The sequence below is a fragment of the Marmota monax genome, unplaced genomic scaffold (assembly GCF_021218885.2).
Source record: "Marmota monax isolate L192 unplaced genomic scaffold, Marmota_monax_Labrador192_F-V1.1 WCK01_AAM20220418_F8-fsc00079, whole genome shotgun sequence".
Classification (NCBI taxonomy): Eukaryota; Metazoa; Chordata; class Mammalia; order Rodentia; family Sciuridae; genus Marmota; species Marmota monax.
This window is the reverse complement of record NW_026694099.1, coordinates 632,945-649,729: the sequence shown is the minus strand read 5'-3', so window position 1 is coordinate 649,729 and position 16,785 is coordinate 632,945. Positions and strand designations below refer to the sequence as shown.

General features: G+C 42.0%; 1 long non-coding RNA gene across 2 annotated transcripts; it reads left to right on the top strand.

The window, feature by feature from the left end:
• The first annotated feature begins 510 nt into the window (after positions 1 to 510).
• LOC124107272 (uncharacterized) lies at positions 511 to 16,334 on the top strand. 2 transcript variants are annotated; one of them, XR_006856353.1, is made up of 2 exons: positions 511 to 566; positions 15,690 to 16,334. It is a non-coding gene; the product is annotated as an uncharacterized LOC124107272 (long non-coding RNA). The 2 variants fall into 2 exon arrangements; XR_009228707.1 differs by lacking the exon at positions 511 to 566 and adding an exon at positions 1,728 to 1,868.
• Positions 16,335 to 16,785: the final 451 nt, after the last annotated feature.

Genomic DNA, 16,785 nt, shown 5'->3' with positions numbered 1-16,785 from the left:
GTATGCGGCTATTACTGTACCTAAGGGCCTTGACTTTGCCTGTGTAGGTATGAAAACTCCATACTGGAAATAAAGATGACTTTTTGCAAGCCTTGCCTAAGACCTACTTAATATTAGTACCTCAAGTAGCTGGTAAGTTTGGATTCTCAGACTATAGCATAGGAATGTACACTTCCCAGTCTTTTTCTTACTGCCCCTAAATATAGCCAGAGAATGTTCTGTCTGGTTGCTTGGGAGCCAGCTGTATCTTCCTTTCTTGCAGGAACATTCTAAAGGGTTCCTTTAGAAAACTTGGGAAACTGTAAGACTAAAGACAAGCCACAGCCTGAAGCCCAGGCTGCTGACTTGAGCACAGATGGGAGAATGTTAACAGCCAAGAAATACGAGGTCTTTGGCTCCTTTCCCAGAACTGCCAGGCTAAGACCTTGGCAGAGACTCAACAGGAAACTGAACTCTATTTGCATATCCTTTTATACATGGGAGATTAAAAGCTTCAACCTTGAGTGATCACAGTTTTTGAGAATCATGAGGAGGCATTAAAGAAGAGGAGGAGTGTCCCAAGGGAGGTGAGCTGGAGGCGATGCAAGGTAGCTGTAGGGTTAGCAATGACTTTCAATCCCCTTTGATTAATCATGAGTGTATTTCATTTAGTTCCTTTTTTAAATTTTATCCTTATCAGGTCACATAAAGGCATCAGCAGGGCAGGGATCTGTGCTTCGCAAGTCTTGGGAGTCTGACAAATTTGATCCCCTTTGTCCCATGGCTAAATGCTCCTCTTTCTTTCTGGGCAGAGACCTGTATAGCTTCTTGGTGCTGAAGGAACCTTGGAGGTAATCTAATATAACTCTTTATTGTACAGATGAGAATCTGGGCTCAAAGAGATTAACCAACTTGTCCAAAGTCACACAAAAAGTTAGGAGTAAATGTTCTGACTCACAGTTTTCTTTTCCAACAGGCGGCTGGCCCTCCTTAGCAGGTGGAAGTTTCCTCAGATCTCAGAGAGCTGCTTTCCAGCATGGGGTTTGGCACAGATGTGCCTCCTGATGGCTCCCATCAGAACAGGCATTTCTGGCAAGAGAGCAGCTCTGATCCCCTGGCTTTCCTGGACCAGGCCCCTATAATTCTTTAATGCAAGAAGCCAGAGGACTGGAATGAGGATATTTACCCCCAGGATTCATTTAGGGGAACTTGGCTTTCTTGGCCACATAGTATAGTGAAAACTGCCCTATGCAGACAGCATGGGGAACATGAGGATGGACAAGTGTCACTCTTCACAGGCTAGTAATTAATTTTATTTTTCCATTTTAAGGATGGGAAAGAGTCTTTCTACTCCTAAATTAGATATATCCCTTTATTAAATATATCCTAAGATGGAGAGATCCTTTGAGAGACCATCCTTGAAGCTGGATGAGACCAAGCTTTCTGAAAATTGAGACCCCCTTGTACAGCTTTTGTCCCAGACATTCGAACCTGATCAGTTGGAAAGAAGTTTGGTATTAAAAATTCATTCTCCCTAGTACTTTTGGTGAAGTGGAGTCACCTTCATTCCAGTCAGACTAAGGGCAACGAGGGCACAGTGTCTTACTGATGAGATTGACCTCACAGTGGTGGTCTTGTGTTTAGGGCTTTTACTATCATTAGTAGCACAGGAGAGAATTCAGGGAGGTTGTATGGGAAGAACACTCCTGATGAGTTTTTTTTTTTTTTTTTTTTGGTATTGGGGATGGGACTCAGGGGCATTTAACCACTGAGCCACATCCCTAGACCGTATTATATTTTATTTAGAGACAGCGTCTTGGTAAGTTGCTGAGGCTGGCTTTGAACTCACAATCCTCCTGCCTCAGCTTCCTGAGCTGCTGGGATTACAGGTATGTGCCGTTGCACCCAGTGTAATGAGGTATTTTTATGAAAAGTATGCTGGCTGTACATGTGGATTTCTTATTTTGGAAAAATGCTAGTGGTCATCGGCATGATCCTTCTATTATGCATCTTTCAGTCTTTTCTGAGTGAAAATCAGTCCACTTCTGACCATTAATTGTTGGGAGGAATGGAGGATTAGTATTACTGACTACCTTTAGTGTGCCAGTCACCCAGGTTTGCCAGATACTCACCAGAAATTAATTAATTTAATACTTGTAATGACTCTGAAATTATTACCCCTATTTTATGGATGAGGCTTAGAGTAGAGGCTTAGAGAAGTCTTTTTTATTTTATTTTTTTACTAGTTGCTCAAAACATTACAATGATCTTGAGAGAAGTCTTTTTTAAGGTCCCAGAACTACTAAGCAAGACATTGTGATTCTCATATTTTTGATTCTTCTCATTCATAAAAGAACTCTCAGAGATAAACATACAGGCAATTCATAATCAAAATTTCTTAAATCATTTGTGTTAAGATAGGTGAAAGGATCTTGCCAAAGTTAGGGACATTTGTAGGTTGCTTTTAAGTTCAACACACACTAATATTTTTGTGAATGATTAGGCCTATTTGTTTTTATATATGGCTTTCCTATCTTCACTCTACTGCCACTTATTTAAGAGAGGAAAACATATTTTTTAATTGTACTGAGACTTCGTGTCAAAGCAGTGAGTGAAAAAGTTATCATGGATTTGCAAATGGGAGGGATTATAGGAGGTAGCATCTGGAACTCCAGGAAAACCCCACTCCTATCTTTTTCTCACTTTGGCATGAATCACATGTTTTGACCTTTGTTATTTCCCCCCGTGTCCCAAAAGTCAAGAGCTAAGAAAAGCAACCTTGTTGGGCGGCCAGCCCCACCTTAAAGGCAGGTGAGGGTTAGGTTTATACATACCCAGTAAACATCCAGAATAATCCTTCTGGCCAATAGGACTACTGAGAGGCTCTCTCAAAATTCATCCTGGTGGGCCCCCATCTGTCACTTTTCTCCTCACTCTTTGCCCCAACCAATTCTGGATTCAGTAAGTCAGAAGGGAAAAGACCAAGGCAATTCAAAGAAGTAAAATGGAAAAGTAATGTTCATACAAGGATAAGAGTGTAGTTCAGATATGATCAGGGTGGAGGTGTATACTGGGAGGGGGAGATCCAGTTAGGGAAAGATTGTACATGCAGATTCTCTTTTTATTCTGGCTACCAGGGAGATTCCAGTCCCTCTCAGTTTCTCTGGGTTCCCAGTGGCAAAACACAATAATAATATTCAGCTTAGTCCCCCTCTTTTAGTCTGTTGGCTGTAAATACAACTGATTGTCAAAATTGTCACTGATAACAAGTGATAACAAGTCTCCCTCCACGGAAGATGGATAATACTCAATATCTCTCAAAAGACTAAGTTTGGAAACACATTCACATTGCAGAAGTTTGGTGTTACCAATTCATATAGAAGAGTCTGAAGTTAAACTCCAGATTTGCAGGTAAGTATCAGGGAGTTCCAATATTTCTATTGTCCCTCCAAAGACTGACTGGACCTCTAGGCAAGAGGAGGCATTGATAAGAATCTCAAGAGACAGAATAAGATTCTCACCTCACCTCCCAATGAGCACTTCTGCTTGCCATAGAGAGACAGCGCAAGGAGGATCTGCTGAGGCATACCACCAGGTGCTGGGGTCTGAGGATGGAAAAGTGCCACAGACATACCCAGAGGCTGCTGGTCTTCTCAGATGCCGAGTGAAGGGGCAGCATCATGGGGACACGAGAGGAAACTGTCCTGGTCTCTATGCACACTTCCTTTGATAGAGTAGTTTATGAAAGTCAGAGAGGACTCTGGGAGGGCAATGAATTCATTCTTTGCCCACAGACATGATTTTAATCATCAGTTTTTGATATATTCCAGAAAAAGGAGACTCTCTGGTTGTGTGGCATAGTGGTACCCTTGGAAGCAGGCTGTCTTGTGCTTATGTCCTGGCTTTGCCACTTACCAGCCATGTGACCTTGGGCAATACCTGTACCTCCTTATGCTTTGGTTTCTTTATTTGTAAAATAGCAATGGATCCTTGTGAAGATTAAACAGATTAGAACATAACTACTTTGAACAGTGACTTGCATATAAAAAAGTTCTCCAAGACTGTAGGACATCAATCATGATTATTACTAGTAACTTCTTGCAGTTGCTAATGATTTTTTTTTTCCAAGGGAATTTTCATTTTAAAATTCTTTTTGCAGAATCTTCAGAAAGCTTTTCTTTTCCCAACTAATTGAAATGGGGATGACTTATCATAGGATTTATTGAAGGGACCTCAGGCTGTATCTAGTCAGTCTTCTTCACCTTACAAATGAGTCCAGGGAGGTGATGGGCTCAAATTCTTAAAGGGCAAAACTAGATTTGAAACCCAAGTTATAGTCTAAGATTTCTTTTTCCATTTTGTAATAACTTCATGCATAGCAATTAAACATTGTCTAATTTCTTTGTGGCTCACTTAGGGCAACTCAGAAACGGACCAGGCCTTATCCTGTGGAAGGGGCTCATCAGTGGTGATTATAATAAACTGTCATAATCATGGCACCTCATTGGCTTTATTTTTCTTTACAGCATTATCCTATTGTAGACTTTCCCTTTTGTTGAAAAAGAAAGGAGGGGCGCTATTGTCTCTGAATGGAAGGAGGGAAAGACTGTAAGGCAGGCTGTGGCTATTGATCCATCTGTTCCTCAGCAGAGCAGGCTGGAGGCCCTGCTGTGAGGAGCAGGATCCCTAATGAGCAGGGTTGTACAGGTTGAGATGAGAGAGAAGGAGACCAGCCTTTCTTCTTTCACCCAGCAACACGTGCTGCACACCTGCTATGTGCTCAGTATGATGCTAGGTATCTATAGGAATGCAAAAAATCCAGGGCAGTGTTTGAGACTTCAAGGAATTTCTTTAGAAAGAGACAGAGATCACAGACTGAACTGTAGGCAAGCTCTGGAGTTCTTCAAGGGCCTTGTACTCCCACAACAGAGAGAAAACTTCTTGTTCTCTAAGCCCACAAGTTGGGAACTCAGCTTGGCTGGAAAGAGAAAGATTTTCCAGGTGGCCGGAGGAGAGAGTCGCAGGGATGTGGACCGGAAGTGCATGGGTAATAGAGCACTTTCCTGGGGCAACCAGGTGTCAGGGTATGGAGGAAAGAATTCAGAGTTCTTATGGTTTTGCCACTAACTGGTTGTGTGATACTGGGGAATTCACTTCATTTCTCCATTCTTCATGTTCTACTTCTTCTCCTGAAAAGGTTGAAATCAGGCAGAGGTTAAAGTTTCTCACTGTTCTACCACTCTGTGCGTGTAGGAGTGGATATCCTCATATGCAAAGAGAAATCGGCTTTGATGTGGAGAAATGGGCTAGGTGTGAACTCAAAGACTTTGAGCTGATTCTTCCTATTGAAGAGGGTCATTGATGCTGAGCCACCTCTCTGATTTCCACTGATAGTGCCAGTGACCCTGGCCCCTTTGTGGTTCTTTGATCCTTATTTATGAACTTGGTGCATGAAACTCTTCCTCACTGCTTTAGAAGACCAGGGCAGTTAATCTCCTGCCATTCACTCATGATTATAGCACAGGAGCAAAGCAAACATGGTTGAGGTCTCAATGTAGGAAGAGCCTCCCACATGATAGCTAAGACAGCACACACGAGGCTGCAGTTCCTTGGCATTGTCCCTGTGGAGGCTGGCTTCCCTTTTCAATGCCTCTGAATAATACTTTGTCAGATGGCAAGTGAAGTTGGAACTTGGCCCAGGCTTGTGACTCCAGCATGCCCGGTAGCCCTGGAGGCTGAACCCCTAAAGCATGGTGTGGGCTTGCACACAGTCACCCTACTCCTCAGATTTCTCTGGAATGACTTCATGGAGAGGAGGAAAACTCAAGAACCTCACTTGGGTGGCATGTGTTTTATTTTAGCTTCATAATTTATTGGGACATTGATCTGCAAGTGTAGCCGAGGCTGCAGCTTGTGTCCTAGAGCGGAGGCAGCTTGGGACCAGCAAAGGAGATGCATCTTCCACTTTGTACACCTTCCTTTTCTGGAGAATCAGTCCATAGATATGGTCACACAAGTTGGGAGAGAGTCAAGGCAAAGGGATTAACATGACGACATCTCATTTTCCACTTGTCAATAATTTAATTCTGCCTTCATCCTTTTCATGTTGTAAGTTTTGATCTTTTCTGGTCTGCTTCCCTACTCCAATCTATCCCCCAGCACATACTTTGTGCTAATTAGTGGACTTCCATCACCTGGGCTTGAAAAATGAAAGTTTGAGCTACTGTGTAAGACCCCTCAGCAAGATAAGTAGGAAAAGCAGTTTCCTTTTCCCAACTCACAGAAAAGCTATTGTTATTATGTGTCTTAAAAGTGTACATTAAAATGTTATTTCTAACAGAGGACTCAGAAAACACCTAAATTCCAAATACTGGGTGCCCTGTCCATATCCCGGCCTTTGCTGAAATATCACCTTCCTTGACATCCTGATGGAAAATTGTAATCTCTCTAGCCCCTTGGCAACACCTTCTCTGATATTCTCTCTCTCTCTGTTTTATTTATCTAACATATTTACTTATTTAATTTTGTATTTATTTCCATCAAAATATGAGCTTCATGAACTTCCCAGAGCCATATCCCTAGTGTTTCTAAAAATGTACCTGGCACACAGTAGGTTCTTAATAAATTGTTATTGAATGAATAAATGAATGTTGTTACATTCTATGAACACAACTTTAATCTCTAAAATCTATACTTGGGATTGATTTTCCTTCTTAATAATTTGTTGCCCTAGTAGTATATTTATACTGACATTTCTTTTCCTGAAAGCTATAAATACTCATGAGGTTTAGTCCTTAAGCCAGAAAAGGATAATTTAAACTTCCTTAGTCTACTCTCTGCATCCAGGTAAAAAGAAAACTTATGACGGTTAGATTTCTTATTTAAATACAGAGTTTGGGAGTCTGACCTTATTTAAATTAATACAAGCAATTGCATTTGGCTTGACTTCCTGTGTCCCATCACCAGGTCTTTTTCCTATTGAGTGTGGCATGCTGGCTGACTGCAACCTCACGAGCCCTTGAGCATGTCTCCAGATAATGTCTTCAGCATTTGATGCACACTACTGTGTGCTGCTAAATCCATAAATGTATGAGTTTGTGATGTGTAAATAGCTTAAATAAATAAATAAACACACCCCAGTGGATTCTGTATTCTTGAAGAATACCCAGATTATGTGATGTCTGAGGTGGTAGGGGGTTAGGAATTGCTGTTTCACTTAGGAAAATATGTTATTGTGTTTTTTGGTTATGAAAATAGCAGGCTCTTGTGGGTTTCTTTGGTGAGAAAGTCTGAAACGTTCCTTTGTGAAATCAAGTAGAAGCGTTCACCTTTTTCCCTGTCAACCCAAGACTCAAGGCCTGGGTCCTTGGGTCTCAAAGGTGAGGGAAGGAGAGAAAAGAGAAAAAGGTTCCCATCCTCCCTATTTTACCAGTGCCACAGCAGGATATCCAAGGAACTTAGGGGCATTAACATCTGCTCACCACCAGGAAGTTGTATGTGGTCCTAGAGTGCTTTATTATCAACCTGAGAGAAAATTCCATTGCAGTCAATAGCATTGAGGGAGGGGACAGAAGAGATTGAGAGAAGCATCCCTGTGGGCAGAGTCAGCAGCAGTCCTGTGCACCATCCTGTCCCCTGCATTCAGCATGGGGTGCCACGCCTGGCCTTCACTCATTAAATCTTTCATGTACTCATTTGCTTAATATATATTTATTGAGTGCTTAATATGTGCCAGACTTGTTCTTACTGCTGGGGTTAAAGCAATGAATAAAACAGACAAAATCCCTGCTATCAGGGATCTTGTATTCCAGTGGAGAAGTGGACGAAAAATAAACAAGTAAAATACACAGCATGTCAAAGGGTAATAAACGCTACGGAGCATCATGAAGCAGATAGGAAAGACGGTGTTTGCTGGAAGAACAAATGAAGTGCACTGACAAAAAAATTAAAGCTGTCCAGTCCTATCATTTCAATTAATATTGGGGGAAATGTGTTCTGTTGAAGAGTAGGAAAGGAGCCTTGACTCTGAGTTTGTTCACCTTGTCAGCCTGGAGAATTTATGAGGCAGCACGTACTGTCTGAGACACTGCAGTGTGCTAAGACCCTGCCTAAAGCAGGGAAGGCTGTTTAGAAATTAATTTCTATTCTTTGCACAGTGGCTCCTGTACCTTAATCCACCACAGAGTTTTTTGGGTTTTTTTTTTTTTGCTCATTTTTGAATGCAGGGAACTGTGGATATCATATCTTGATCTGGTTTATTGCCTCTGTATAAGCGATAAGTGGGTGACAATGGAAGAGACACACTGAGACATTTTGCCTCACAGTGCGAATGTAGGAGGGTGCTAAAGTTAGCAATTCTACAGACTTGACAGAAACCCGTAGAATTTCTCCAGTTCTCACTACACCAGCCCTAGACCCCTGTAGTTGCCATTCCAGGCAGGCTCCTAAGAAGGAGAGAAAAAGGCAGTGAATCGGTGAGAACTGCCAGAGACTCCAGGGGTGTCCAGTAAGACACCTCCTTTGATAAGCATCAGGAGGAAGGGACATGTGGGCTCCTTGTCCATGTGTGGCCTGGGAGGAAAGTAGAGACACCAACACAGTGTCTGTTATGACTCTTGAGAGAAGGCACAGAGAGAGGCTCAGTGGGGCTGGGGGCTGAATTCAGGGATAGTGTTGGTGAGGGTCATGTCCTGCTGAGCCTTGCTTTGTTGAGGCCCTGGGTCCTGCCTTACTTGCCTAGGAGAGGGCGAGATAGATGAGGAAGCAGATCCTCTGCACGGCTTCACACAGGGACCCCTCTGCCTTCCAGCTGCCCCCAGCTGCTTCCTTCTCTCAGTTAACACCTTCTGTATGATGCACTTGTGCTATAGCTCCTGTCCCCAGCCATCCCATTCCCCTGAGGAGTCTTGCCAACCACAGAAGGCTCACAGTACCTGCTTCCTGTTGATGGGATGACAGTGCTTCTTTGAGATGAATGATGTAGTCCCATAAGTAAAGCCAGCTGAGGGGAGCTTGTTTGATTGATAGCAAGGTTTCTGTTTCCTGCCCTAGAAGTTAAATTCGATATCATTGCTCCATTTCCAAATTAGATATACATGGTGTATACTCTGTGGTGATGTTAACAGTTAATATCAAGAAGAAGAATTATTGACATTTACAGCTGTAATCAAAAGAACCATCAAAGGAAGAGATCAATACTACTGCACAAAGACTCTGAGGATGTTGTAATGATCGTTGTGTTCCTTGCAAACTCCCTCTAGGCAAAGTTGGATAAGGGTGATTCACCCATGTGTAAAAGAGCAATTCAATGAAACACTGTCTCCAAGTTTGAACCAGTTTCCTGATCTTTATTGAGCTCATCTATCTTTTTTTTTTTTCCTTGAAGGGTACCTATACTGAATTCCACAAACAAAATATTGTAAAAAACAAACAAAACAAAACATAGAAATCACCACTACATTCTGGTTTATGACAGCCTCAATTTATAGAAACTTCAAAAGAAGGAAGTATTTGAATTTTTGGACATATACTTTGGAAATTAAAAACCAATAATTTTTGAAATTTCAAAATTGAACAGGTAAACTAATAATGGGAATTAGGAAGTACAGCCAAAACATGGAAGAGGGTCTCTTGGTAAGCAAAAAATCAAGGGCAAAGGTGTCTTGCAGTGTCTAGGGATGGGCCCAGGACCTCGGATCCTATGCTAATGGAGGAAAAATGTGCTTAAACTTTCTTGACTTCACCATTGTGACTGAGAAAGACTGTGAGGGAATTTAGGTAAGGATGGTTCAAGTTCACCTGCGCCCTGGTCTTTGCTCTTCCCACACACCTCTGTTGCATTTTATCTAAGTAACTACCCTGCCCACTATTTATGCAGGACTATAAGTAAGTACTCAAGGAGACCACATTACTTGGTATTAATGTTGTGTCATCATTACCCACCTGAACCACATCGAGGTGCTCACTCTCTTTAATTCTTTGAAAGTTACCAAGGTCTACCTCTCAGGACTTAATACTTGATCTTTTATATCAAGTCATCTAGCTCTGGGATCAGCCTATAAATCTAGGCCTTCTTACCTTATCACTCTGCATCAGACCCTGGAGATTTACAAATGAATGACAAACATGCTCTTGTCTCTCACAGGGCTTATGTTGGAGCATAAGAACCAATCACCACTTAAATATTTGCATAATCAATTTTTCTGTTGCAGCTCTCTGTGATAAATATTCTACAGAAGTGGGAGGATCATGAGAGCATATTAGAGAATCCAGGTTCCAGTCAGGAGGGCAGGGAAGTGACTTTTCAATTGAGACTGAGTCTATTATACTTCCAGATCCACTCTGCTTCCTACTACTCCAGGAGGTTGACCTTAATGGACTGTATCTACTTGGTTCCCTCACTTCCTGGTATCCCATTTGGTCTAGCCAATGGGAGGCACCAGCAGGAGTCTAAAAGGAAGGAGGAGAGCGAGGTGGGTGTTCTTACCCTAAGTTCTTCCTGCCAGGCGCGGGTTGGCAGAGGCTGCCTTCCTCTGCTGGAGACTACAGCTCCTCTCCTGCAGCTGCACATTTCAGTAAAGGCTGTTCCCCACCATGCTTCAGGCCTAGGAGGGCAGGTAGGAGCTCTTGCCAGCCCCTGGGTGTTTCACCTTTTTTTTATTGTTTTCCCATAATCCTGTGTATTAGTTTCCCACAGCTGCCTTAAAGTATCACAAACTGGGTGATTTGAAGCAATATAAATTTTTGTCTCACAGTTCTGGAAGCTCAAAATCTGAAGTCAGGGTGTTGACAGGGCCATGCTTCCTCTGAAACTTGTGGGGGAACACTTCCTTGCCTCTTGTCTCTTGCTGGCAATCTCTGGAGTTCTTTGGCTTGGCTTGCAGTTGCTTAACTATAGCATCTTGCCTCACTGTCACCTGGTGTTCTCTTGTGTATCTTTGTCTTCAGGTGACTTCCTTATGAGAACACTAATTATATTGGGTTTGGAACCACTATACTCCCCTCTGACCACATGGTAGCTAGTTACATCATCAACTACTTTATTTCCAAATAAGGGTCACATTTTAAGTTATTAAGTGTATTTTAGTCATCATTTTCATTGCTGTGACCAAAAGACTCAACAAGAACAATATCAAAAAGGAAAAGTTTATTCTGGCTCATAGTTTTAGAAGTTCAGTATACAAATGGTGAATTCCACAGTCATGGACTTGAAATGAGGGAGAACATCACCACGGTGGTTATGTATGGGCTCAGCAACATGGACTTCCACTCATCAAGGCTGACCTGCTGAAGGTCCGGTTTGACAGCAGCAGAGACTGACACTAAGCCTCTCATGTAGCATTGTCTCTCAGGGAGATCAGCCAGCAACCTGGTGGTAGGTTGATATACTGGACCACTTCTATCATGGAAGGGGAAACAGTTTGTCCATCCTGGAATGAATTTATCTTCTCTGCACATTATGCTTCAGCAAAAATCACCATCCGTGTACTTACAGAATGCCTTATCCACTGTCATCTACACATGGCATTGCTTCTGACAAGGAGCTCACTTCACAGCCAAAGAACTGTGGAAATGGGCTCATGCGCATGGAAATTTACAGGCCTTCCCATGACCCCACCATCCTGAAACAGCTGGTTTGAGAGGACAGTGGAATGGCCTTTAGAAGATACAGGTACAGCACGAGTTAGGTGGCAATACTTGCAGGAGTGGGGCAAGATTCTCTAAACCTGCATCTACTATATGGTACTGTCTCTCCTATAGCTAGGATTCATGCATCCAAGAATCAAGGGGTGGAAACAGGAATGGTATCACTCACCATTACCCCTAATGATCCACTAGCAAGGGTTTTGTTTCCTGTCCCCTCAACCTTATACTGTGCTAGCCTAGAAGTCTTAGTTCCAGAGGGAAAATGCTTCTACCAGGAGGTATGGCAATGATTTCATTAAACTGGAAGTTAAGAAACCCCTCGGCCACTTTGGTTCCTCCTTCCTTTGAGTCAATAGGCTAAAAAGGGAGTTATGGTGTTGGCAAAGGTGGGATTGATCCAGATTACCAAAGGGAAATTGAAGGCAAGGAAGAGTAGGCCTGGAGTGCCGGAGATCCCTTGAGTGTCTTTTTACTTTAACATGTCCTGTTACTAAGGTCAGTGGGAAGCTACAACAACCCAATCCAGGCAGGATGAAAAATGTCTCATACCCTTTAGGAATAAAGGTGTGGGTCATCCCTCCAGGGAAAGAACCAAGATCTGCTGAGGTTCTTGTTGAACACAGAGGGAATACACAATGGGTAGTAAAAGGAGGTAGTTATAAATACCAACTACGGCCATGTGACCAGTTACAGAAACAAGGACTGTAACTACCAGGAGTATTTCTTTCCTATTTTGTTAATAATATCTTTGTTCCTATATACACATCCATTAACTGGACATGTTTGTTTACTCTTATTTTTTCATCATGTAATGTAATTTTCTATAGTTTACTCTGAGATTTGTTCACTGAAAGTGCTTATGTATTGTGTAAGTGGAGGTTACTCTCTCCTGCAAGTTTTCTTTTTTAAAAATTTGTTCTTTTTAGTTAAACATACAATAGATTGTATTTTGACATATTATCCGTACATGGAGTATAACTTCCCATTCTTGTGGCTGTACATGGTGACACTGCTTATGTATTCATATATGAACAAAGGAAAGTTATGTCTGATTCATTTTGTTGTCTTTCCTAGTTGTATATTCATCCCTTCCCTTCATTCCCCTTTGTCTAATCCAATGAACTTCTATTTCCCCCACTCCTTTGTGTGTTAGTATACACATATCAGAGAGAACATTCAGCCTTTGGTTTTTAGGGATTGGCTTATTTGGAACTGATATTCTCTAGTTCCATCCATTTACCAGCAAATGCCATAATTTCATTCTTCTTTATGGCTGAGTATATTCCATTGTATATATATATATATATATATATATATATATATATATATATATATATATAATCACATTCTTTATTTATTCACCTGTTGAAGGGCACTAGGTTGGTTCCATAGCTTAGCTATTGTGAATTGAGCTGCTATAAACACTGTAAACACTGATGTGGCCATGCCACTAAAGTATGCTGATTTTAAGTCCTTTGAATATTAAAAAAATAAAGAAAAGAATACAAGTAACAATAAATGTGGGCCAAGATGTGGGTAATGCTACAATTTTGGTAGAACATTTATTGTTACTTGTATTCCTTCCTTCCTTCCTTCCTTCCTTTCTTTCTTGTGGTGGGAATGGAACCCAGGGCCTTGTGCACACTAGGCAAGCACTCTACCAACTGAGCAATATCCCCAGCCCTCACTTGTGTTCTTGGTAATTGCCAACATAATGTAATATTGATTGACTTAATGTCAGTAATTTTTTTAATTTTAATTTTTTTTGGCACTGGGGATTGAACCCAGGGGCACTTAACACTAAGCCACATCCCCAGCCCTTTTATTTTTTATTTTTAGACAGGTTCTCATTAACTTGCTTAGGGCCTCACTAAGTTGTTGAGGTTGACTTTGAACTTGCAATCTTGCTGCCTTAGCCTTCCAAATCACGTAATTACAGATGTGCACCACGGTGCTAGGCCCTTAATATCAGTATTTAAAGTGATATTAAATCTACTATATAGATTTAGTGGGGTGTCAGAAGAGCAAGCATCACTCAAAAAATATTTTTGCCTTATTATATTCTGGGGAAGGAATTAGGGTATTTTCAGTTGTATGAAGGGTAGTTATATTATGTTAGGAGGAATTATTGCGTTTATTTGGAGGTTAAGTATGATGTAAGGAGTCATGTTCAGGTATCAAGTTGACAAGGGGTAGACTTGTGACAGTTAATCTGAATTGTCAACTTGATTTCATTGAGAGATACCTAAGATTAAAAGGCTTCTGGGTGGGTCAATGAGGGTGTTTCTAGGAATGATTGGCATGTGGAACAGCAAACTTATGGGGAGACCTACCCCAAATGTGGACATCACAGTCTAATAGATTGGGGCATGGATGGAACAAAATGGTGGGAGAATAAGGTGGGAGAATCAGCAGATGCAATCTCCATTCTTCCTGCGCAGGTCCTTCAAGGCTGCTGTGATCACCTGAGGACATTGGACTCCAGCTTCTTCACTCTTTCAAAGGGGACTTCCACGCCTTTTGTCTGAGGCTGCATTGTTGGTCCTTCTTGGTCTAAGCCTTCAGCTTCTTGGACTGAGCAGCTACTGGTTCCTCCAGTTGTCCAGCCTGCAGACAGCCCTTGTGGGGCATTGGGGGATGATCTAGTTTCTGATTCCATAAGCCAATCCAATAAATCCCCATTTTATAATCATATATATATGATTATAAATCATATATATATGATTATAATATATATAGTATCTCCCATTGATTCTGTCAACAGAGAACCCTGAATAATACAAGGAGTTAGAACCCCATCCTTTTCTTGGGGAACACAGTTCAATCCCTGGCATCTGCTCACACTTTTGTAAATATCTCTTTCACTAGATTCTCTCTAACCACCCTGACAGTGCCCCCTGATTCCTGCTGGGAACCTGTCTGAAATATCAGATGTAGGGGCATGAGTAGAGACAAAACCTTCTATATGCGGAATGAGGACACACACACACATACACACACACAGCACTGAGACAGAAGTACCCATGGGCTTAAAGCTTTATCAATATCAAAGGAATAGTTATCAGGGCTCAAATAAATCTTTCTTTCTAGAACTATCCAAATTATTTAGGAAACCTTCTTGGAAAATCCTAATAATGTATGTATGCTTATGACTATGATTTATATTGTTCATAAGTTAGAGGTAATTGTAAGAGTTTATTGTTAATGGACAGAAAAAACTTTCCTCTATTCCTCAGAGAGGGCTGGTATGAACAATAAATCAAAGCCCAGAGGTGGAAGACAGTGCAGGAGAGGGAAGGAGGTGACAGGGGAAGCTTGGGGTGGGTGTGGCTAGGAGAAGTGCTCCCCGAGGCAGAGAGAGGCAGCTGCCCCTGCGCCAAGAGGGAACTTGGACAAAAATGCTCCTGTCCTGGGGTGCTCAGGTGGGAGGCAGAAAGGCCTGCCAGGGCTCTGCCCTCAGACTCCACCTTAAGTTCTGCGAAGGCTGTGTTCCTTCCGCCCAGTTATTCTTTAGGTCACAATTTCTCAGGTCCTGGCCACTTTCTTTTCTTGTGACTTTTGTGAGGAACTAATTTTTTTCTCTACCATTTGTAAAATGGGGGATAGCTCACAAGGTTTCTGTGAGAAATAAACGAAATTATATTTGCTAACACTTGTTTCATTGCTTATCTATGTGAGTTTTCTCCTTGCCAACAAAACAAAAAACAAAACAAACAAAAAACCAATGATACTTGAGATTTGAACAGTTAGTAGGAGAAGCAAGAGCAGTTTGGGGGTAGTATCCATCTTCCCCCTAATCATCGACAGTCTCCTACTACTTGCCATCTTACGCTCTCTTAAAGGCTGTGAAAATGCAGCCTCAAGGCAAGTTCTGGAGGCATCTTGCAACAAGATTGCCATCCTCCAGCTCCTCATTTGTAGAAATTGTGGAGCTTCCATTGCACGTAGTGTTTTACAGTTACAATGTGGCCTTGCACTTGCTGTTGGGTCTGTTTTTATGTCCTGTGTTATCCCTCACTGGTCCTCAAAGATGCTGACTCAAGCGACCTGATTTCTGCCCACAGGATGTCTGACCTGAAAGCATGTCGCTGTCCACAACAGGAGAGCAGAAGAACAGGAAGCAGCTCATTCCAAGATCAGAGCTGCAGGAAGGACCCAGGTCTCTGGGCTGTGGCCCTGAAGTCAGGCTCTGTCGGTACAGGAACTGCTGTTCCCTGCAGCCTTCCCACACAGGGTTGGGGAGTGAAGAAAAGAAGGGTTGACTCTGATTTGCAAACTGCCACAAGCGTGTCTTGCTTTTCTGTTAGAGTAAGATGACTGTAAGGTTGATGTGGTTAATATTTCATTTTCAGGGCCAGGGTGCTGGCTGGGAGGACCAGGCAAATCAACTGACAGTCATGGAGGAAGATATGTTTATTGGCTTCGTCGGGAACAGAAGGACAAATGAAAGATTTGAGGGCAGGAGGGACCTCAGCGAGTCTTCTAATCCCTGTTTCAGCCTTCACTCAGCCATGTTCTCAAGCAGAGAGCTGCTTTACCTGTTCTTCAAACATGTTCCTTAAATTTACCTTCCATTTCTTTTTTTAATTAAAATTTAATTTTAACTGATACATAAAATTGTACATATTGATGGGGTACTATGTGATATTTTGATACCTGTATATTCTGAGCAATGTTTAAATCAGTTTGATAAATATCTTCTGAAACAAGCATCATTTCTTCATGGTGAAAAAAACCCTCACTTCTTCTTGCTTTCTGAAATAACAGTACAATTATCTATAGCCACATTAGTGTGCAAAATTACAACGGAATTTCTCAGTCCTATCTAACTATAACTTAGTAACCACATCAACCTCTGCCTACCTTTCCCTCACCCACTCTCCCCAGTCTCTGGCAACTACTATTCTACCCCCAACTTCCATGAAAATCCATGGTTTTAGATCCCACACATGAGTGAGATCATGCAGTGCCTGTCTTTCTGTGCCTGGCTTAGTTCACTTAACAATTTGCACCAACTGTTGAGAAGTAGGTGGCTGAATGGTCCTACCTCTGCTCAGACAAGACTCAGCCACAGCATTATTCACAAGATTGGGCTGGAAGAGGCCCTAAAATTTCTGGGTCCCCTTTCCTCACTGCTTACTCCAGTTCTCAAGAAGCAGC